At 38.0% G+C, this 24,756-nt stretch overlaps 1 non-coding gene across 1 annotated transcript; it reads right to left on the reverse strand.

The window, feature by feature from the left end:
- Window positions 1–1,500: 1,500 nt before the first annotated feature.
- LOC115031415 lies at window positions 1,501–1,632 on the reverse strand. The gene has a single exon (XR_003837053.1). It is a non-coding gene; the product is annotated as a small nucleolar RNA SNORA17 (small nucleolar RNA).
- Between the last annotated feature and the right edge of the window lie 23,124 nt (window positions 1,633–24,756).

Below are 24,756 nucleotides of genomic sequence, written 5' to 3' on the forward strand. Positions count from 1 at the left end.
CTCTCTGGGTTGGCTTACCTGCCCTCCCCCATCTTCCCATCCCATCCTCACCAGCAGGATCAGCTCTACTATGCTGCCCAGGTGAGGTTCAGAGCCAGCTCTCCCAAGTGCTGCAGCTCATGAGGGGCATGACCAAGCCCGCTCAGTGAGTCAACAGGTTCTCCAGTGCAGGAGAGAGGATTAAAAAGAAAAAAGACAGTTAGACAACATTGTAACATGACTCCAGTCAATTCTGAGACTGAAGGCAAATTTAATTTTTCCAATCTGCTTTTATATCATTTTAATTACATGCAAGTATTAAAGTGAGCAGTACAATAAGGAGCTAGAAAGGCAGTAAGCAAAGTCTTGTGATTACTCCCATGACAATTGTTTCTAAGGGCTTGTCAAAATGACCAAACTACTTGAGCCCACTTCCTTGTCCAAGCCCAAAATCTTTCCTGAAGCCTACTTCCTTTGTTTCACCCTAAGATTAAAATTCCTGCCTTAACCTACTTCCCTATTATAGCCTAAAGTTAGATTCTTGCCAAAACTTACTCCCTTATCATGCCCTAATGTCAGGTTCCTGCCTGAAGCCCATTTCCTTGTCCTTGGCCAATGTCAGATTCCTGCCAAGTGGCACTCCAAAAGGCTCTCCACAGGACCAGTTAATCTGCTCTCTTAACTCCAGGGCCATATCTCCATATCTTCCACCTGCCACAAGTGATGAGGAATGAAGGAGGAGGAGGATATCTCTTCCTTGTAAATGCCACTGCATTGGAAATGAGTGGTAGGGCCAGCTCTCCCACATTTGTATTCTTGGTGGCTTACCTGCAAGTCCCACAATGTTGGGGGAGGGGGGGCGCTCTACTGAATACTGGAGCTGTCCAGGGGCAGGGTCAGCTCTCCTGCCCTCATGGTTCCAGAGCCAGATCACTTGCAATGCCCAGGACTCCACCATGGTCCCAGATGGCATCACCAACTACTCACATCAAGCTGTTCCTCAATGTTCTCCAGTCTCTAGTTCTTCCACTCTTCATTGTACCCACATTCTTCTGTTACTGTTTATCTTCCATTTCTCCATCATTTACTCACTCCTCTTTGTGTTACCTATGGCCTCTGACTGTCTAGGGTCATCTGAGGAGTGCTCTCAAGAGTACTATGCTACACTTGTGCATTATGGCACCAGGCAGGGATATTCTCAGGTATGATGTACCTCCCACACCTGCACAGCACCAAACTGGTGACCATCTCAGACTAACTCACTCTCTGGGCCCCATGATGCTGGTCTGGTGGTGGGTTTGGCTTGTTTCTCACCTGGACCAGCCAAGTGATCCCTTGAAAGGGTAGTCTATTGAGGGCTCACTCCTGCCTAATGTCCAAAGTTCCAGGTGTAGTTCTTCTAGTCTCTGGCTTGCTCCCCAACCTGGAACTGGTGGTCTTCTTAGGACAGCTCCCAGTCTGGGCTCCCTGGTACATACTGGTGTTCATCTCTGCTTACTCTTTTCTGTCACTAGACTACTAATGATTAGGCTACTAATCTTTCAGATATTTATCGCTTAGAAAACTGAGTGTAGACATAGAATGCCTCCTCTCTGCCACTTATTAACACACATGTAAAACAGCAGTCATACCTGCAAAGCCTCCAGGTGCAGATTAACCATTTTTTTGAAAGTGTGTGTGTGTGTGGGGTGTGTGGGGTGTTACTGTTCTGTTGTGTATATGAAGACCAGAGAACACTGGCTGTTCTGACCTATTACTTTCTTTCTTACTGTCTTGAGATAGGATATCTTCCCAGCTGGGTCCCAGTTATCTTTATGTCTCTGATTTCCACATCTCTAGGGTTACAGGCATGTACACCATAACTAGCTTCTTACACTATCATTTGAATTGCCTCAGTAGCCAATGGCATATTTGTTTTTGGAATGATGGGTTGTCCCTGGCTCTCCTTTCAACATGTTCATTTCTATCTCAGGAATCAGTCATTTCTTCACAGACACCAATTTCTTCTCCTAATAGCAAATAGTATTTAATGGAGGTATTTGGTACAGGGCATAGCATCTTGTTCTGGAGCATTTTATTCACTATACTAAGTTCAAGCATGGGTCAATATTTCAAAACAAAGATATTGTCTTGGGTTCTTGCTGATGTTTTCAATTAAAATTCAAATAGAGAAGGAGTTTTAGTTAATTTAATTTTATGTAGCTTATAACCAACTCTGCTTTTTCTTCTATGAGACTCCCAGCTTCCAAAACACAATGATAATCATTCTCTCACCTCGCTCCACACTATACAGAACATTTCAATCGCAGTAAAGGAAATGTATCATTTCCAAGAAAGGAAAGTGTGAAAGAGCATTTGTTCACAAGACCAGGATGATGCATATTCTGTTAAGAGCAAACAGCTTTCAAGAAGGGTTATGGCTTGATGGACTGGAGGTCACTTTGGAAATAGCCAACAATTGAGTTACCAGAATGCAAGTGATAGGTTGCAAAATGAGGATGATTTTGAATGATGAGCTTCACACTGGAACTCCAAACTGATGTCAAAATCCCAACCAGAAATGATACTCTTTTCTTTTAGTAAAAGGTCTTTCACTATTTTAATAAAAATATCATTTTTCTACTTTGTTCCTATAGGCAGAACATAGGTTTGGGACAAGACTGGGAATACTAGGAAGATATCTCAGCAGCTAAGACACTGTGCTATGAAAGGAGGAGGGCCTGATGTCAAATCTCCAGCAGTCATGTAAAAGATGGGGATGGCTATATACTTTAGCAAATCCACTGGGTGTACACATGGGCAGATCTTGGAAACTTGCTAGGTGGCTAAGCCTATAAAAACTGTGAGCTTCAGGTTCAGTAAGAGACCCTGTCTCAAAAAGTAAGTTAAGATAATGTATATGTGATTCATATGGAAAAAGCTGTATCTGAAGAATAAAATTTTCAGGAAAATGGGTGGAATTTGAGTGTATAATATTAACCAAGGTCACAAAATCTCAAAGAGAAAAGGAAAAGGAAAAACATACCTTCTCATTCATAAGTGGCTCCTGGGCTGTAACGTATTCACATACGTATGTGAACAGCACTATGTGTGGATAAAGTATAACATTTAGAAGAAAATGATTGTGGGAAGGTAATGCTAGGTGACAAGGAAGAACAAAATACAGACACATGGGGCACAGAGTTTTGGGAGATGATATAATGCTAATTGGATTTCTGGCTTCAATCCTGTCATAGATTTATTTTTTCTATTTGTGGTAGATAAATAAATAAAAAAGTAATTTATGATGAGCGAAGCTCCATTGCTTCAGAAAGGTCATTCTCAATAGATCACTCAGATTATAGAGTTTGGGAATGGGCAAGTATTTCTTTGAGTGGCTTTCTTAATCTAGCAGAGTGACGTTTTTTCTTGTGAGTTCATTGCAATTAAGTGATGAAAGAAAAAAAGTTGTCCGATCTTGGCTGTTTAAATAGATCCATACTACAAAAGCATTTGTTTTATGTAGAAATGATTGAGGAAACACTTGACATGGTCCTCTTCTTCACTTGCAGGCATACACACACACACATGCATAAAACACACAACACACACCTACACACATATGCATACAACACCCACATGCATACAACACACATGCATATAACACACACACAACAAACTCCCTCTTTTTCTAAAATACTGTCAGGATTGCTCCCTCTAACTCAGTATTATACCAGTCTAATGAAAATAACAGCTAAAATGTGGTTCAATTATCTTCTGACATTTGAAGCAGCACTGGAGTACTAATGAGTCACTGTCTTAATTATTTCTTTGCTCACAGAGGACAAGGTGTGGACCATAGTGTCTCATGACTTACAGATGCAGACGACAGTGGTAGGCTACAACCCAGAAAAGTACTCTGTGACACAGCTCATCTACAGTGCCTCCATGGACCAGATCAGTGCCATCACCAGCAGCGCTGAGTACTGCGAACAGTATGTCTCCTACTTCTGCAGGATGTCCAGGTTGTTGAACACCCCAGGTAGGCTGTGATGGAACATTACTTTTAATTACTATCTCAGCTGGTGTTTGCAATTGCCTAAACAATCCAACAGGTGTGGCTTATTATCTTATTGTCCAGTCTTCAGTCCTCAATGTGCAGATGGCTATAAATAAGTCCAATGTAATCACTGGGCTTGTTTTTGTTTTCTGGACAATGAAGCTTCTAATGCATGATTATTTTAAAATAAGCGATGTCATTATTTTAGATTTATAGATTTTTCATATATATAGTGGTGTGTGTGTGTGTGTGTGCGCGCGTGTGTGTGCTGTTAATGCTCGTTTATCAAGCAGTTGCCTTGGGCAAAAGTTTGTCAGAGCTTCTTGTGAGCTTTCAAGTGATTCTCTTTGAGTCCCTCCAGTGTCTTTAATGTAAAGATGAAAGCCTTTTGAAGGCTGTCTGCCAGGAAATCTAGTATAGAGCAGTGAGAGATTTTAGGGCTCTCTGCTGTCATTTAACAGTATCTGTCTGAGGAAGCCCACTCTGAAGTTGCTTTCATGGCAGTCTATTTCAGTGGTAGATAGTGTATGCGTGTATGAAGGTGTGCATGTATATGTGTACACAAGGTGGTTTGGGGTTTAGAGACTAAGGAATCCCCCAAGTTTATACTGAGAATACCTTCTCTGCAAAAAAACCTTATGTGTTAGGGGTGGGACATGCCATTAAATTTACTTTAAATTTGCATCAAAATTTGCAAGGATATGCATTATTTGGTCCATAACATAGCTGCAAAAATAAGCATGAGCCTTGAGTGGAGGGAATAGGGCTTTTTGATTTGCAGCCTTGAGGTTTTCCAGATGTGTCTTTGGATACTCGTTGAATTTGAACTCCTTTGCGAATATTTGCTTATCTAATGCAGTAAGTAAAACTGTATAAGATATATTTATCATATGCAGCATACTTTGAAATACTATTGTGGAATAGCTAAATTAAGCTAATTTGCATATGCTTACTTTCTTGTGGCAAGAACAGTATTCAAGGATGTAATGTAAGAACCATGTTGTACTATGTATATTTGCTATCCAGCCTCAGTTTCCCATCCTTTTTTTACTGTCAAAATTAGGAAAACGACGTCTGCTTTGGTGAGATGCTATATTAGGAATGTATGAAGTCTATGGTGTTTAAAGAAATGAATGGCATTTTTAATTAATAATCAATATTATAACATTGGATTGTGTCAAAGACTAGTAGGCCATGTGATTCCCTAAATCAACAGTGGATTATCTGATTTAGCATTATTTGGGGAAAGCTTTCAGAGAAGAGCTAGACACAAAGTAATACATGATTGTGATGTTTGTGTGTTTCTCTTGTGCAAAGCCTTGTGATATCAGATTGTTCACAATTTACTGCATAGACTGTAGGAGAGTAAAACCTGAAAATATGAAAGTGATAGGTTTAGAAAATTAAGGCAGGGGTTGTTTGGAGGAAAGATGTTTATGTTGGCATATTGAATTAATGTGTCATTAAAAAAGCAGAAAGAAATATCCAGATTGATGTTGGCAACTGAATAGCAGTAGGTGTGATATGAATGGCCCTTCTGGCACTGGTCAGAAGCCCTAACGTGGGAAGTGAATACGGGCATGGGTCTGGATGCAAGTAAATGCTATGCTGTAGATTGAGTTCCTACCCTGTCCTTTTGAAACTAGGTGTGCTTAAAAAGAATACACATGAGTTTGGAAAGTAGAACTGCTGGATCCTACTGCTTGTGATTTTAATGTAATGGGTCTAAAGTAAAGTTGAGAGTATGCATTTGTTGTGAGTCCCATTCAATGAGCATGGTACATATATGGTAGCCCTGCTTCCCAAAGTGGCTGTATTAGGAAGTAAGACTGTTAAATGTAGTGAGGATGGAGATGTCCTGATTTCAACAGAACTGGCAGCCTCAAAGAATGAATAAATCACACTCTGCCATGTATGGAGTCAGTGAGGACTCCAGCATGCCAAACTACATCTACCAACTCCTCGAACGTAGGCTTCCTACTCCTGAATCACAAGGTTCACTTTCCAACTGCTCACCTGCATGCCTGCTTTGGGCATTTTTCTTGGCAGTTCTAGCAGATATATGGTGAGATCTCAGATGATGGAAAATCTGAGTGGGCTGCAGAACAACTCTGAGAATTTGAGAATTCCACACAATCTAACAGATGTTTCTGATACCCTTTTCTGCTCACAGCAATTTTGATTGAATCCTGCTTCTACTGCTATCAAGCAGTAACCAAGGATTGGGAAAAATTGGGGGCAGCAGGAGTCACTAATGTATTTCATCAGCTTGTTTCAGTTACATGAATGAATGTTCCTCACAGACCAGATTTAAGTTAGTTAGTTCTTCAGTCTTAGCATGGCAGAGGAGTGAGACAAATTGCTCACTAGAAACAAATCTTGGTGCTTGCATTGGTATAGTCAAATTTTTATTATAATTTTTTCTAGTAGTTAAAATACATTAATAGTTTGTAAAACCACAGTAGAGTTGCCAAATAAGTATAGAAATAACTTACAGTTTAGGTACCGGGAGAACCAATTTAAGGCTTAAGGCAACTAACCTCTAATTCCCTTGGTCTTATGAGTAGACTTTGCTCTTTTCTTCACTGATACTGTTTTTCTATCAGTCACACGGAACCTCACAAATGTATTACTCTCCTTGATATAACATGATATAAAAATCTCTAAGAAAAATAAGGGAAATGTGATAGTTTTAACTGTCAAGTTGGCACAATCTAGAATCACTTCAGAGAAGTATAAATAGGAGGCATTAGAGATCAGCTTTGTCTCTGGGAGATGATATTGACTATTTAAGGAATGAGTGCCCCACTGTGGGTGACAGCATTCCCTAGGCAGGAGATCTTTAAGTGTTTAAGAGTAGAGACAGCTGACCACTGGCATTCATGAGTTAATTCATTGCTCCTTAATAGTGGATCTAATAGAATTAGGTGTTTCAAGCTTCTGCCTTGACTTCCCTAAAATGATGGATTATAAACTTGAACTGTGAGCCAAGCAAACCCTTTTCTCCTCTATGTTTCTCTTTTTCAAGATATTTTATCCCAGCCATGGGCAAAAGTAAGAATATGTATTTGGTCAATAAATAACATTATTTTACTTATGTTTTCAGAGAATCCAACATTGTGTTTTAATACATTTATAGATTGTCATTGTACTTAAAATACTCTTTGAAAATTACCACCATGTATGTCATGCATTTTTTAATAGTCTATGATTCTTTTCTTTCTCCCCTTCCCCTCATTTTATTAAAATAATATTCTTTTCTCATACATTATATTCTGATTGCTGTTTCCCCTCCCTTTATTTCTCCTAGTTCTTGCCCACCTCCCCTCCCATCTGAATCCACTCTCTTTCAGTCTCATTAGAAAGAGCAGGCTTCTAAGAGATAACAACAAAACATAACAAAATAAAATATAACATAAAACAAACACAGTCTCGTCAAAGTTGGACAAGCCAAACCAACAGAAGGAAAAGAGCACCAAGAGAAGTCACAAAGATCAGAGACCCATTTATTCACACACACACACGTCCCATTGTAATACTAAACTGAAAGCTATAAAATGAATGTCCAGGGCCTGGTGCATACCCATTTAGGTTCTGTGCTTGCTGCTTCAAACTCTGTGAGTTTATATGAGCTATGTTTATTTTATTTAGAGGGTTTTGTTCTCCTGGTTTCCCTCATCTCCTCTGCCTTCTACACTCACTCTGCCTCATTTTCCACTAAAACACCCTAACATACTGTCATTTACACAGGATCTGTTCTTGATACAGGCTTGCTAATTTGAATAAAAGTGAATTCCTGAAGATATTCCCTTATCAACCTGCCGACATTTTTTTCTATGTAGGAACAAGCATCCAATACTGGTGCTAGGGCCCCACACATAGGTGTTGTATTTGTTTGGATCCAGGAATGGCTGACTTCAGTAAACATTCATGGATGATTTTATTAGCCATCGTTGGGAAGCACTGTTTGTGTCTTGAGTGCATCTCCTGTTTAAATCTAAGTAGTTAGTTCTTTATGTGGGGAAAGACTAAAAGGAATAGGGATTCTCTGACCAACTAAAATAAACAGCATATATAATTCACTACTTTTTCAGCTAAATCACAGTAATATGACAGTGTTTTTAATCCAGTTGGAACAATTTCTGCATTCTGTAAAGCAGATTTCTGCCTACACTTCAGAGTCCTTTTCCACATTCTCTGTTTCTTCTTACTTAGTGAGCTACTGTGTAGAACAGCAGACACAAGTAGGGGTAGCTAACATAGCAAAGTGCCCTGTGTACTGCATTCTGTAGCAAACAAAATAAGAAAGTGGGAATTTAATAAAAATCTTTAATTTGTTGTTTTTAAGGAATTAATGCTTGCTGTAATTTTTTTCCTCTTTCATGGTAACATCTGATTTTAAATATCCATTTAATCTTTCTGTAACTAAGACTGAATTATACTGGAACTTTCTCAGAAGCATTTGTGGCACATATTTGAATGCAAAGTATATTCATTATAGTCATTTCAATTAAAATGAATATCAAATGAGGCTGTAATAGCTATGCACTTAAATGTTATTTTTGTTTTAAGAGGCTTACTCTCCAGATGTCACTTGGGGCTCTGTAACTTCTAAAACACATAGAACTAAGAATTAAAAGGCACATGGAGCTTGTGAATGTACACAGACAAGTATTTGCTTGTGCAGTACCATTAGCTAGCAACTGTAGATTCATTCATTCAGTATTGGTTTCTTACAACTTTTATAAGGAGGGTAACGTGTGGCTTATGGTATTACATCCATTGTTATTACAAAATTTGAATCACTCTTAAAATAATGCTTTGGAGACTAAGGAGATAACTCAGTTAGTAAAGGGCTTGTCATACAAGCCTAAGGATCTGTGACCCGTGTTTGATCCCCAGACCCTCCCCCAAAAAAACATAACCAACAACAAAAAAACAAAACAAAACAACAACAACAACAAAAAACCTAGAGAACTCTGCCTCTGTAGGGGCTTCTCTCTCCGAAGGTAGTCCTAAATAATAGAGAAAGTTATAAACAAAATAATAGTTTGACCATTCCTTATAGTCATTTCTGATCTTCAATTTAATTATCAATTCATTTATTCTTAACCAACCATATAAACATACAGAAACAAAAGTAATAAAAATTTGTATGTAGTTTCGTATATAAGTCAGAATGAGCTTATTTCAATGGGGATTCCCAAGTTGAGAAAAGCAATAGTGATTATCCAATAGTATGTCTTTAGTTTGATAGCCTCAGAATTAAGAACATAGTAATATAAAGGCAAAAATCATTGAAAATTTGAATCTGCTTCAGAAATAAAGGCTGTAAGAACTTGAGAGGTAGAAGAGATATTTGGTCAGTATTTACATGCTAACCGTGGGGACCTGAGTTTGATCCAGAACCTATATTTTAAAAAGTTGCTCCCTCATTTTGCTTTCACCACTTTCAATATTTTAAACTTCTTGGGTTATTAATCAGACTATTGCAGAAGTTAGCCAGTGGGCTTTAGTTTAAAATAACCAATGGGTTTTTATAGAGAAGCTAGTGTCTTGGGCATTTTTAATAGCATAGAATCCTTGCTCAGCATTGTCCTCCACCGTCTAATTTCTTTTCCCAAGCTTGTTATTCAAATAAAATGCTCAAATGACATTTATAGAAGATTGAGGTGTGGACACACATACACACACACACACACACATTACCATCAACTCGACCCTGGGGAAAAAGCAAAATTCTTTGTAAGAGTCACTGTGAATATTCATGGACAAAATATTTCTGAGAGTCTGTAAATTCAAGAATACAATCGTACAAGAAACTGGTCAGCTTGACAATAGAATGTTGGCAATCATCTTTGGACATTACACAAGACTAAGCTAAACCTAGGTTTCCATACATAGGAGCATGGGTTTTCAGTTGAAAACTGTGACTACCTAGTATGAACCTCAGAGATAGTTCAGCCATACCCTAAAGCCATTTCAATTATAGAACCTAATCAGATTATACAGCAGTCTAAGTATACATTTAATATAAAATATAAACTTGAACATTTAGGATAACATTTTCCTTTCTCTTGTCTGAGTGTGTTTGTAAACTCCCAGCTGAGATGTGACTAGATGTCATGTGAGATGCGGACTTCATCGTGTTCCTCTCCTCAGCCCTTGGTTTTCATTCCTTTGCCAAGGCAACAGGCAGTGTGTGCACAACTTAGGGTTTAGGAAATTTAAGGGAGAATATCTATCCATGATTCTCTGTTTTGCTTGCAAGGTCCTTTCTTTACTTATTAATGGCCTCTTATGATTTTAAGTAAATCTCTTTTTGTTGAAAAGCTTGAGTTCAATCACATGTACTTATAATTCTATAACTGAGACTGAGAAGGTAGAGATGAGCAGATCCCTAGCACTTACTGGTACCCTGTCTAGCCAACTTACAAGCTCTAGGCCAGTGAGAAAGAAAGAGAGAAAGAAAGAAAGAGAGAGAGAGAGAGAGAGAGAGAGAGAGAGAGAGAGAGAGAGAGAGAAAGGAAGGATGATAGACAGAGTCTGAGGAATGACACCTAAGTTGCCCTTTTACCTCTTCTTGTACATACATACACACACACACACACACACACACACACACACACACACACACACACAAAGGTACTCCCAACCACCCACATATATGCACATTTACACATATACCCCTCACACATACACCAGCGCCTTATACAAATTAAGAACTCGAATATGATAAGTCAGATGTTGGAAGAAAGATACATTTTGATGCTATAGAAATACAGAACTAGTAAATAACCCCAGAGCTTTCAGATGACTAAGGCATTTAACTTATTTGGACAGAACCTGCTAGCCTGCTTAAAGGCATGTATCTGTACGTCTTTGAAAATATTGCACTCATATATTTGCTTTACAAATCATATTATAGTTTCTAATTCGAAACCTTCTCCTGAAGTATTTATTCCCTGCATATATGAAGATTTATTTAATTGCAGAAATGTGGTTGGCTGTGTTTCATGTTGTCTTGATGATATTTAGTGCTGTTTGTTGGTTTCCAGGGCTTCATTTCTTTTAATTTCTCAATATAGCCTAGTTCTCATAAGTCATACTTTTATTGCTTTGTTATGTTGGAAGAAGCCATATAAATAATCCATACTTTTGGGTAGTTTACTATTAGATTTTGTATCTATTGAAAAGGAGTTATGTTCACAATCTTTGCCTATAAAGTAAGCTGTGTAAAATTCTATATACTCTTGAAGATACTAAACTGTGATTTAGTGGCATCCAAAAGAGAAGAAAACACAACTTTAGCATTGAGACTTATAACCTATTTTTAGAAAAAAATCTAAACTGTTGTGTATTTTTTTAAGAAAACTGTTTTTCTGACTTTTATTCTAAAACAATGTTGGCTTTTAACTTTTGAAAGCAAATAGCCTTTTAAAGAGTGTTAACCAACTCCAGGTAAAAATTGTTTTAAGTAAATGAACCTCATTGTTACTAGTCAGTATATTAATCAAAAGGTTAAACATTTATCTAATTGGTTATGGGTCCTGGTTTTTGTATTACAACTTCAGGACTTGGTTTAATTAGACAAACAAAGACACCACTGAAGCATATAATTGGGGACCAGCAGAGTAGCTCTACTGGAAGAGTGCTTACCTAACATGCAGGGAGCCCTGGGTTCAATCCCCAGTACTACTTAAAATAGTATCATAAGTCCCTGAATTTGCACCACCACTAAGGCAATATTAAGGCCAATGTAGGCTAGACAGGAAGTTTAAAGTCTTTACTAAAGTTCCATGTAAATAAAAATGTAGGTCCAGGTTTAAGAGGTAGATGTACAATACCGCCAAGCCTGATGACTTGAGTTCAATGCCTAGGACCCACAGGGTAGAAGAAAAGAAAAAAAATGCATATTGTCATCTAATCATCTCTCTATATGAATGCAGCCACACACATACACACACACACACACACACACACACACACACGAAGAAGAGAGAGAATAAATAAATGTTTTAAAATGAAAGCTAAGCAAAGCAAGAGGGAAAAGCTATATTTTGACATTGTCAACCAAGAAACAGAGTGGCAACAGAGAGAAGGGCTATGAGATGCTGTGTAAAGCATTGACAGGCAGTTATGAGAGGCTCAATTAGAAAAATGTAAAGGGGAATTAATGGTGGCTGATGCATGTGAGTTTCCTGTGCCTCAGGAAATGTAGCATATAAGCTAAAATGGAAGAATTCACCGAAGTTAATGAAGATTAAATGGACGAGTTGTTCCAGGTTAGAGCTGGCACATACTTACTGATGCTGAAATGAAGCAGTGCAGAACTTAACTGAAGGAAGTAAGATGCTGGAGGAGAACCTGAAACCCCAGAGGCAGGACAGAAGCTTGAGAACAATGATGAGCCTCTTTTGGATTTCACACCTAAATTTATTTTCTTTGGAGGGGAAAGGGTTGGCTGTAAGCTGTGCATCCAGGCTGTCATACGGATAGTGAACTAGAAGACAGAGCTGCTGTAAAGGAACTGAACAGCATAGCATATATGGCTTTCTGAGAGACCCACAAAGACTGAGGGAGGAAGACAGATGAGTTCAAGGATCAGGTGAAAGTGTCAAATGGCATGCATTGAGTAAATGAGGGAAATTCCAGGATGGCTCAGGCTTCTAACTGGGAAACCTGAGCTGAGGTCCTCAGCCTTCCTAGCAGGGATCCTTATTAAGGGAAATCTGGAGAGTAGACTGTTTGAAAAGCTGGCACTGAGAAGACAGGCCTGTGATGGCACATGGAGCACAAATACTTTTAATTGGCACTAAAAAGATGAATGCAGGTTTTCCCTTTATTGCAATGTAATCATATCTAATAACTAAAATGAAGTGCAAGGGGTCCCATGCTTTCTGTTCTGTGTTTGTGTTACAATAGCAGAGGACACAGTCCAAACTGACCTATCTCTGTGATGTCATTAAAAGTCTGATTTTGCCTCAGCTTTCTAGTCTGCTTTGGTTTTATGCAACCTGCATAATGGATGCTCCAAGGACCCATGAGTCTGAGATTTTAGCTCTGGCTCTTCCCATTTAGTTCACATTTTATGATCCAAAACGAGACATATGCTTTGCCAGTCATAGCTATAGTGGAAGGAGAAATGTAGTCTTTCTATGTGTGAATGAGCATAGCCAAGGTAGAGATCTGTAAAAAGCAGTGGATGCTTTGTTGGATGAGGTATTACAGGAGGAGTGAAAACAGAAGACAGAAGGAAAGGAAAAGAAACACCAGTTAAAAGAAAGAGAGGTGATGATGTGGGGAGAGGATGCAGCTATGAGAAGAGATAGGAAAGTGATGATCAGAACAGTCAAAACTAACTGAATCAGAGTATGGAAACTTTTTCATGAAGCTTGCTGTTTAATACACACACACACACACACACACACACACACACACACACACAATGAATGAAAAGGAAAACTGAAGAATGAATGGAGGAAAGAAAGAGTTCATGATGATTTTCAGAATGTTTAAAGGTGGACAGGTGACCACATAGAGGAATCTTGAGCAGAACAAAAGGAGTAAAGTATTACTGATAATTTTAAGGATGAAGTTTGCAAATTGTAAAGGAGTCTTTAGAAAAAAATGTTGGTAACAAGACAGAGAAGGAACAGTAATGGTCTCTTTATCATCTGGATCTCCCAAGTTGCAAACTTGATGATCTCTGAGGTGAGGCATCAAGGATGATGTATCCTCCACAAATCAGTAAGAACCGATTATTTCTACACTTACTCACACATGTGTGTATAATGCATTTATAATTCAATTTCCTTAGTAAAGATGGAAACATGGGCATTTTGTGGGGTAGTTTATTCTATCAATGCATAGAGTTGACAAACTGTCTTCTTATGTCCTTCTAGTTAAGACAGAATCTAAATGTTGATGCTCAAAATTTTTCAAGTAGATACTTGAAAACAAGGCTGTCTTTTAAGTAAGTGTAAATTTAAAGTGTGTATGAGAATTACAGATATTAGATTGATTTTTCCTTGTAGCTATTTGGCCATATGTTTTCTGAGGTCTTCTGTCAGGACAATATACTATTAGTAATGTCTTCTAAACAAATGTTATGTGTGAAAATTATAACATCACAGAGACTATACTATCACTAAATTTTCTATGAATGTTACTACATATTGCATTTCTTCTAATGTGAACTAGTTAAACCTCAATATATTAAGAGATCATAAAGCCAATGACTTATCATTTGCACTTTTAGTTGTTTTTTTAATAAAAAAGCATATAAGTGAAGAAATAAATATCTTTTATCCAATTTTAAAATAAAACAGTAGGTTGATCTTATTTTTAAAAATCTCATACCAAGTGACTCTTCCTCACTGAACAAAACACAATGACATTTATAAAAATTCTCCTTAGAGATTGGATAAATGAAATAACATATACTAAATCTTCAATGATAGCAGCACTTTAGGCAAAGATCTTAAAGTTGAGGACTTTGAATTTTAATATTCTTTTATGCTTACATCCACACATATTGTCCACTAAAATAGGATTAAATTAGTTTTGTTATCTTTTCTTGCCCATATCTAGTCATTAATGATATTTACTTGTGATTTGTTTAAATTATCCATTCTTATGAGAATATATCTGATTTGTCAGATATTATATATTATGCTTAAAACATGTCTTTGACGCAAGATACTAAAAGAAATATCAGTTTTGCTATGAAACTGCTCTCCCAGATGCATGAGGTACCACACAACTATAATCCCCACACTAGGAAAGATAGGCAGGGAGATCATAAGTTTGAGTACAGCCTAAGCTGCATAGTAAGATCCAATCTCAAAGAAAAAAATACACAGTTTACTCTGGAGTCCCTAGAATATTACTACAGAATTGCTAATTTCCTCTTTTAATGTAATTCTTTGACAGGTGCTTTGAAAATACAGCCCGATCAAGCAGAGTAATTTAAAAAATGAGCTGGTGTTTTAAAGTGATAACAATAAAGGCATTTTGTTTAGGACTTTAGAACTTATCACTGATAAAACATCAAAACAACTTGGAATCCATTACAATTTCTAGAAATGTGGGCCCACGTTTTGTGAACTAGATTCTCACTCTGCTTGCTTGCAGGGGTTCCTTTAGGAGGGAAGGCTAGGAATCTTTGGGCTGGTACTAGAAGGGCAGGGAGTAGGGGATCTAGAGCACTGTTATGAAGAGCTATTGCTTCATCTTCATCCAGGCACATAACCAGGGAAGGAGATTTACTGCCAGGTACTGGCTTATGGAATTGTGAAGCCTATCTAGGCAAATTCAAAATGAGGCTCATCCTCAAGAGGAACAAAGTGGGGCACTTAGGTGGAGCTACAGCAGCCAGCTATAAGTGTCTTCTGAAGGATGTTTTCAACCTTCCCTCTAGGATTCCTAACCACTGAAGGAAATCATGTAGATCAGCTAGAATAATCTCTTATGTAAAATCCACTCTGCAATTCCATCACATTTACAACCTGGATTTGTCATTTATAAGACTGGACATTGTACCTAAGGTGACAAAACATTCATTATAGCCAGTGAAGGTTACTTCTAAGATGAGCTACTGAAAAATCCAATTCTAGAGTAAGTGAGAATTTATTTCCTATTGATGAATGTATGGCTGCACCATCATAGGCAGGCAGGGCATGCCTGTTGTGGACTGAGGGATTATTCAAACCCAACAACTTTGCTTTGCTGATGAAGGTGCAAGTGAATCTTATGTCCATCAAATTGCTAAATAAAATATCCTGCCATTGAGTGACAAGAACCATGATTCTATGAATTCAAATGGATTTAGAAGATTCATTAAAGGAAAAAGCCTTTCCATTTCCATGTGTTGTTTGAAGCAAGGATGCAGATGGCTTTATTACACATTTCATTCAGCAAGATTGCATTTGTCACAGGGACATAGACTTCACTCAGTAATTCTTTCAACAGACTGCTTCAAAAGAAGTCTTTCTGTTGAGAGAAATGAACACATACTTTATCAAATCTTCCACCACACCAATATTACTCTGCCACATTTCCTTTTCCAATTCTTTGTGTGTGTGTTTGTGTGGATGCATATGAGTGTGTATGTGCATGTGTCTTCACATAGGTGTGTGCCTGCATACATGGATCACACACACAAAAAAACAACAACAACAAAAAAACAAACAAACAAAAAAAAAACTCAGATGTAATTCTGTCATCATACACCAATTTTTATTGATTCAGTTTCTCACCGAACTTGGAGCTCACAATTAGGCTATATTGATTGGACAGCAAGCTCCAGGGATCTAGTTATCTACACCTCTCCAGTACTTGGACCATACATTTACAGTCCTATATGGGTTCTGGGATTGAACTCAGAACAACATGCTGTGAGTCAAGAACTTTTCTGACTGATGTTTGTTCTCACCCCTCCTATACTAACATTTTTTTTTGTTCTTGTGTGTGTGTGTGTGTTGAATTCTTATTATTTTCTTTATTTATATTCCATTGGTTACTCCCCCTTGGCTTCCCCTCCCACAGTTCCTCATCCTATTCTTTCTCATCCTTGCCTTCGAGAGGCTGTACCCTGCCACTAGGCCTCTCCCTTTCCTGGGGCCTCAAGTCTCTCCAGGAGTAAGTACATCTTCTCCAACTGAGGCCTGAATAGGCAGACCTCTGCTATATTTGTGTCTGGGTCCTTGAACAATGTATTCTCTCTGGCATTGACAAGCATTTTAAGAAATGATGGTTTGGCTGACAATTTGTTTGTGAGCATATTGGGAAACATTTGATGTGAAAGAAATGAAAACAACCCTCTCTTTTAAAAGAGTCTTGACTTTCATGTTTTAATATCAAGATATTTCAGAACATGCAAATTGCATGTTGATGAAATTGAAAAATGTTACAAAAGGTTATATCCATTTCTTTTCAGATAAAATATGAACACTCGATGTTAACATTTTCTTTCTTAAAAAAAATCTTTCCAGAAGACACTTGTATACCTACATTTAACATAAACAACACAACCAATGCTGCTTTCTCAATTTGTTAATTTACTCTGGTTTTCTGAGAGTTCCCAATAGGTAGATCAGATGGGTTGGTCTGCCCAGTCGGCAAAGCACTTGATAGTCTGTAGTCGTGGGACACTGATAGAGACAGATAATCCCAGTCACTGAGACTGTACCTTTGCTTTTAGAGTAGGGAGTTGTTTCCTGTTTGGAATGGGAAATGCCTCTGCTGAGGTAGATCTTGTGTATGACTGAGAGGAATGACACAGAGGAGACACAGAAAAGAAACACATAGTGAAGCCAGAACAGAGAGCAATGTTCAGACACACAGGGGAAACAGCCTCGAGCATGCTGGGACAGCAAAGACACTGATACACTTATAGCAAGCCCACTCTAAAGCCAGCCTGCAGGTTAGAGTTGGAGTCACAGCTTTTACATAACTGTATTTTAATGTTAGTGGACCCAAATCCTTCTAGCTTTGGAGGCACTCACTGCAACCTATCTAGAAGCCAAGCCTTTCATGCCATATGTATATCAAACCATCAAAGTAGTAACATAACCAAAGCAACAAGAATGTGCAAATGGGCAGTAGATTTTCAAGTCTAAGGGAAGAAATTTTAAACTTGATCAGAACAGACAAAGCCTTTGGCTCATTTAGAGAGTTAATCAAATAATGTATAAGGTTGGGCCAGGTAAGTTGGGACATGCCTTTAATCCCAGCACTTGGGAGGCAGAGGCAGGCAGATTTCTGAGTTCGAGCCCAGCCTGGTCTACAGAGTGAGTTCCAGGACAGCCAAGGCTACACAGAGAAACCCTGTCTCAAAAAAAAAAAAAAATAATGTATAAAGTTCTGATGAAAAAATAGGGAGTGCTGTGAAGTAGTATCAATAAAGACAGTGAAGAAAAGATCCTTTCAAACTATTGTCATCGCATCCAAACCACATAAATTTCATAAAGGACTTAAATTTTGAAATAACCAGGCTCACATTATTTAAGCTAATAAAATACAACAAAAATATAAATTAATTTGGTAGATTCCTTAAAGTACATATTTTGTATAGAATATTTTGAAGACTTTTTAAATATATAGACAATATCAATATAGTTAATATAAGCTTGGTAATGAAATTATAGGATCATTATTGGTAACAATTTCTTCCTTCTGTTCTTGGGTAATATGTTATTCTTATTCCATCCTGAAAAAAGTAGACTGTTTAAATTAAGCATGAAATCCTCAATCTACATTTCTCTCCGTGACTTTATTTCTACATTTATCTATCTTTTTCATTATATATGTATCTATATCTAGATCTGTGTTTGTCAGCATTCTGTTACTGGAAAAACCAACTTTTGATGGGAGTTTAGACCCTTTGATTAGGTTATGTGATAAGGAAACACATGATGGAAAAAGTATGGGGAAGTCAGTCTGCTTGCCTTATGACAGCCAGGAAGATATAAGAAAGAGAACACATGCAAAATTAAACAAACAAGCAAGCAAACACCCTTCCCAAACCCATTAAAACAGTTGTTCTCATTGGGGAGCAAATGACCCATTTTTTTCTTTCCTTTTTATTAGATATTTTATTTTTATTTACATTTCAAATGTTATCCCACTCCTAGGTTCCCCTCTGAAAAACCCCTATCCCCTCCCCCCTTCCCCTGCTCCCCAAACCACCCACTCCCTCTTCCTGGCCCTGGTATTCCCATATATAAGGAGCATAGAACCTTCACAGGACCAAGGGCCTCTCCTCCCATTGATGACGGACTAGGCCATCCTCAGCTACATATGCAGCAAGAGCCATGAGTCCCACCATGTGTTTTCTTTGATTGATGCAGACCCATGGAGCTCTGGGGGTACTGGTTAGTTCATATTGTTGTTCCTCCTATGGGGCTGCAAACCCCTTCAGCTCCTTGGGTACTTTCTCTAGCTCCTTCATTGGGGACCTTGTGCTCAGTCCAATGGATGGCTGTGAGCATCCCCTTCTGTATTTGTCAGGCACTGGCAGAGCCTCTCAGGAGACAGCTATAGCAGGCTCTTGTCAGCAAGCTCTTGTTGGAATCCACAATAGTGTCTGCTTTTGGTGGTTGTTTATGGGATGGATTCCCAGGTGGGGCAGTCTCTGGATGGTCATTCCTTTAGGCTAATGACCCGTTCATAGGTGTTGCATATCAGATATAAACATTACAATTCATACTAGTAGTAAAATTACAGTTGTGAAGTAATGAAATAATTCTATGGATGGTGTCACTACATGAGGAATTGTATGAAAGGACTGCAGCACTAGGAAGGTTGAGAATCACTACATTAAAGCACAATTCCACCAATGGGCTAACCCACTGAGGAGATCAGAGCTTTCACAATCCATAGTTCCTAAAGCCCTGACCTCTGTGCACTGCTACACAGGGGACCAAGATTTCACCACATGGGCTTTTGGAGAACATTTTGTACCCAAACCATAATGGACTCTGTGGCTTTACCTGTAGCTAATTTTTTTTTTCAAATGCCTATTTTTAATAATAGTTCTTAAGCACTTTAACCTCCCTTTAACCCACTACCCACCAGAGGTAGAGAGAAAGAAAGGATACAGGGGAAGTGAACCTGTTTAGAAAGGTTCTTTGGAGCAACTCCTGTGTATGTTGTCAGGAAATTGGTAATTCAGTTCACAGGTTAGCAGCAGTAGCTTGATCCACTTGCAAACACTTCACAGATACATCAGCAGTCCAGTTCAGTAGAGTCAGGATAGCAAACAGGAATCAGAAGTGATGGCACGACCAACAGAGACAGCCAGGATTCAGCCTCAGCTTGAGTCAGCAGGAGGGACCAACAGGAACACCAGAAGTTCTCAGCTATGCCTCTCTCAGGGAAGCAAAGATCAGCGAAGATGTGAGACCCACAAGAATTGCATACTAGCTCTATAAGTAAGTCAAGCTCAGCCTCTGTCACTGTCTGTTGAATCCTACTTATACCGTCCAAACATCAAGTGTCTTCCACGTGTCTTGATTCTGCACCTGTCTTACCTCAGCATGTGCACTTGTCTCAGCTGACATCACTCTGCCAATCAGTTTGAGTCTGCAGAAGAACTGAAAAACTGTAGCACACCACCAGAATTTTTTTTTTTTGGTGTGTTTCTCTCTATGGAGTCTCAACAAATGCAGCTCAACTATGAAATGAAAGGGCAGACCAATACATGCATGTTGTTAGCAAAGAATCCTTCATCATGTGTCCTTTCATGTACTTGTTTTAGCAGAAAAATTATCTTTTCTCCTGTATCTGCTTCAGCTGAACATTCTTTCGCAAGTCTGCCCTAGTCTTTCACCTGTGTCCACTTCGGAAAACGCTGCTTTATGTGTTTATACCTTGCAACACAACTGACTTTCCAAAGAACCCTTAAGTTTCCACTTCATATACCTGTGTATGAATATATGTATAGATGCATGTATGTACAGATATATATGTATGGAGGGGTATTATATCATAAATTGGTATATTTGCCAATGTGCTTGTTTCTGTATAGGAATATATATATATACAATATTAATATGTGGAATATATGTGTTATTTATTTATTTATTTATTTATTTATCTGTTAAAGAACCATCCAAACAAGACTTTCCTACAGAAGTTGTCCCTAACATGATAAAGCAGTTGGCAGACTTCACTTTGCTGTGAAGAAAACTTCCTGGAAGTAACATTATGCAGAACTTACAGAAATCTTATCACATGAAATTACTTATATGCAAATGATGTTTGCTATTGAACTTGAGAACAACATTTGGAAGGAAATAATCAGACTAGAGATAACAAAGAATTACTGTACAATATTCAATTGTGAAGTACAAGTTAATTAGAGGCTAAAAGTAACATTAAAAAGGCAAAAGTAATATGAAATTATGATATAGTTTTCCAAAGTAGAATCAGAGTATTTTACCATGAATAGATACATATCTAGCAAGGTGTTGGGTTTCTATCAATAGAGAAGATAGCAGTTTTTGATAATGTTAAATAATTGTGAATAAAGTAATCTGAGAGAATACTGTGGAGATAACAATCAAAATTTTAAAACTTTCTTTAAAAGTAAGCTTTTAGAGCTTTTGGCCTGCTTTGAGTATCACTTCCTAACAGGAACTGTACCTCTCTACTGAAATGAATAAAATATGTGCAGGCATGGTTCAGAAAAAATCCAAAAATCATGAATGATCTGAGGGGAAATATAATTGGAGTTATATTATAGGAGGAAGGTCTATAAAAGAAGTCCTGTGAAAATAAAAATAATGTTGGACTGACTTGGAAGCTTTATTTCTAATGAGAAAGTAGAAAAAAAGGAAAGACACTGTACTTCACTTATATTAGAAAGGATTTAGCCGAGATTGAATTGGCAGTGACTTCTGAGGAAAGTACAGTGAAATGCTGGCCTGTGTATGCCATCCAGACATGTCAGAAAGGAAAAGAAACTTGGTTTGCAGCATCAGATGCTAGGAGATGAAATTACATCACATGGAGAAGACTCCGATGCTGTCTGTCAAGAGATCTGACGTTACCTTAATGAGTTTCCTAGAATTCAAAGCCAGACTCTTCTGGCAGAACCTGATTTATCAGCTCACTCCTGTTTGATCTGATTATAATCAGAGTCTGTGAGATTGAGATCTACAATCAAAATGTCATTAGATTGACTTAAAATAAAAATCAAACTGCTGAAGGGATGGAATGGCTTGGCTGCCACTTTCTGTGTGGGCAAGATGCATGCAAAGCCAAATTACAAACTTGGATGCCAGCGTATTAATTTGTAATGAGAAAAATATAATGCTAAGGGGACTGGACATGCGGGTTGTCTAGCCTGCCAAATCTTTCCCTGTGGGGCTACCATGTGGGGAGCCAAATTAGAATCAGATGTTTGCTTCTTGAAGTTGGAATCAGAACATGGAGAGTAAATTAGAAAGGTTGAAAGTTAAAAGCAATGAGCTGTCCTTAAATTGTGATGCCTACTCCTCTGGCTTTTATCTGTCTAAAGTCAGCATTTAACTTGATCGTTCTCCTTCCACTTCCATCCTGTCCAGTACGTCCACTCCTTTTGTTTGGTTAGATTCTTTGCTCCTGTAGGTTCCTGTGAAGACATAGCAGCACAGAAACATTTAATTTTTTCTCAGTGATTTTCATTCCAGTCACTATCGTGTTAACATTTTAATGTGACTTGCAGTGGAGTCTCTTGGACCTCAGCATTGACAGAGGGGTCAACAGATGATTTCTTAAGATTCTACCCACCCTATGTCAGATAAAAACAAAAACAAAACAAAACAAAACAAAAAAACCTTGCAACAATATTATTACATGGAGACAAGTGAACTTCCTTTTCAAATAATAAGTAAACCAAAGGAAAATCTGGGTGGCCAGAAGATGTGGTTTGGATGTAACTGAATCCTGAATCTTTTCTTACTTCTATGAGGATGAAAAAATGAGTGATTGAGATGCTCTCTTTCTTTGGTCCCCCATGGGGATAAACGCTCAAATAGGAATATACATGTGTGTGTGTGTGTGTGTGTGTGTGTGTGTGTGTGTGTGTGTGCATGTTTCTTGGGAGCTTTCATGGATATTTTGTTCATTTCCTTCATATTAAAGCTTCCAGTGTGAAACTGACTATAAAGATGAAAAACACTTGCTCAGCAAAAATGTCTTATGGCTTAAGTAAAACATTTACTCTCTGGAAGTTTTTCTGGTAATAAATATTGCGAAGATGCAAAAATTCACTGGGGTAAAGAGACCTTATTATCTATTCACAAGTTCTTAAAAATGATAGAAGCAGGCTATGTGTTTGTTGCGTGAAAGTCTGTTGGAAAACCATCTTAAGATAATACAAAGAAAGCTGAGATAGAAACAGACAAATTGCAACAACTATAAACAATATAATTAATTCAGAGCCAAGTATATTAAATTTGTTTAAGATTGACAGCAGGCTTACTCCTGAGAAGGAGACAGAGAACAGACTGCATTTACTTTAAAGCACTCCTGGATCCTACCAGGCTGTTGCCTAATGAGGTGATGTAGTAGAAAGTACCATGGATGCTAAATTTGCATAATGCCTTTTTTCTCTAAGAGATTGCTTTGAAAATTACAAAGAAACTGAAATGAGGTGGAAAACAAAATAACAAAACACAAACATGTTCTCAGTGTTTGCAAATATTAATAATAATTTCCTGTCTTCTGATTCATTAGTTTTCCCAAGAGACTACCTGGATGTCCTCAGAATGCAAAATGATGCTTAAGTTAATGAATACACTGGGATCTATATTTCTTTATAACTTTGCCTCTTGGATTAAAAATACTTAAATCTATTAATGAGCTTACAAACTAGCAGAGGAGGGTTGAGTTACTTTGTGTTGCTCAGCATCTGCCAACCCTTGCTGGTAGCTTTAATTTATACGGAAACCATTGTAGTATATAAAGTTATCTTCAACAAGACTATTATAAAGAAGCAGTCTTCAGGCTATCCATTTTACATATTTTTCCTTGTAATGGAACCTTGTCTTCTCTTACCTGTTTTGGAGTAAGCCCACTTACCCAAAAGAGTTAAAGGTTTGTTTGTTTGTTCTACTCTGATTCCCAGATTTCTCTACTAGCCCAGGGTCCAACCCTCACCCTTCATTTCCTTCCTATCTCTCATTTTATGAATTAGTGGACAGCTGAATTCTTATACTGTCTTTTTATAAAGGCAGGAAATACTCTGATAACAGACATGCTGGATTTATTGTTTAATTAAATTTTTATATAAAAAAGCTACAGTGGCTACATCTATCACTTTATAGTTTTGCACCTAAAGACCTTCCCATTCCATTTTGAAATTACTCATTTATTCATTCACGTTTGTTCTCCTACTCTCTATTAGATACTAGGGTAATTTCTTGTGAGGTTAATGTTGCTGCCAAGGACTATGGTGGTGTCTGAAGCCTGTGCTATGGCAGAGGACTATATTGATGTCTGTGATCTGCCCTGCCACTGAAGATCATGCTGAGGTCCATGGCACATGCTGATGCCAGAGACCATGTGGATGACTGCTTTCTGTTTTGTTCCCAGAAACCATGTGGATGTCTAGGATCCATGCTCCTGCTGACTGGAAAGGTCAAGGAATCTACTTTTGTAATGACCTAGATGATTGCGGGCACACAGCTGTGAGAGTCATAGAAGGTTTCTGTGGCAACTGTTTCAACCCCCCTTCCAAAAACAGTAACAGCCCACATAGAAAGCTATTGAAGAGAACTTTCAAAATTTGTGATAAGGATGTGTAACTTTCCACAACTGTGGCTTCAGGAAGAGGTACGGGAGGAGAAGGACTGAGTTTTCTTTAAGGGGATTAGCCACTGGGAGTTTGACCAAGCTCAGGTAATAAAGTGGGCAACATAAATTGAACTCACCTATTTTTTTCTTTTCTTTTTTAAAAATTTTTATTGGTTACTTTATTTATTTACATTTCTTATGTTATACCCCAGTTTCCACTCTGCAAGCCTCCTATCCAAACTTCCTTCCCCTTGCTGCTATGAGGGTGTCCCCATTGGTGGTGGGGGCAGACCTGAGAGAACTAGGAAGTAAGCATGATCAGGGTTCATGATGTGAAATTCCCCAAAAAATCAGTAAAATATTATGTAAAAAATTTTAAAAAGTAAGTGAGAACTTAGGGAAGAGATCTCCTATGAAGGAGGTTTGCAACAGCTTTCCCTTACAGAAAAATTGGA

Source organism: Mus caroli, chromosome 6 (assembly GCF_900094665.2).
Source record: "Mus caroli chromosome 6, CAROLI_EIJ_v1.1, whole genome shotgun sequence".
NCBI lineage: Eukaryota > Metazoa > Chordata > Mammalia > Rodentia > Muridae > Mus > Mus caroli.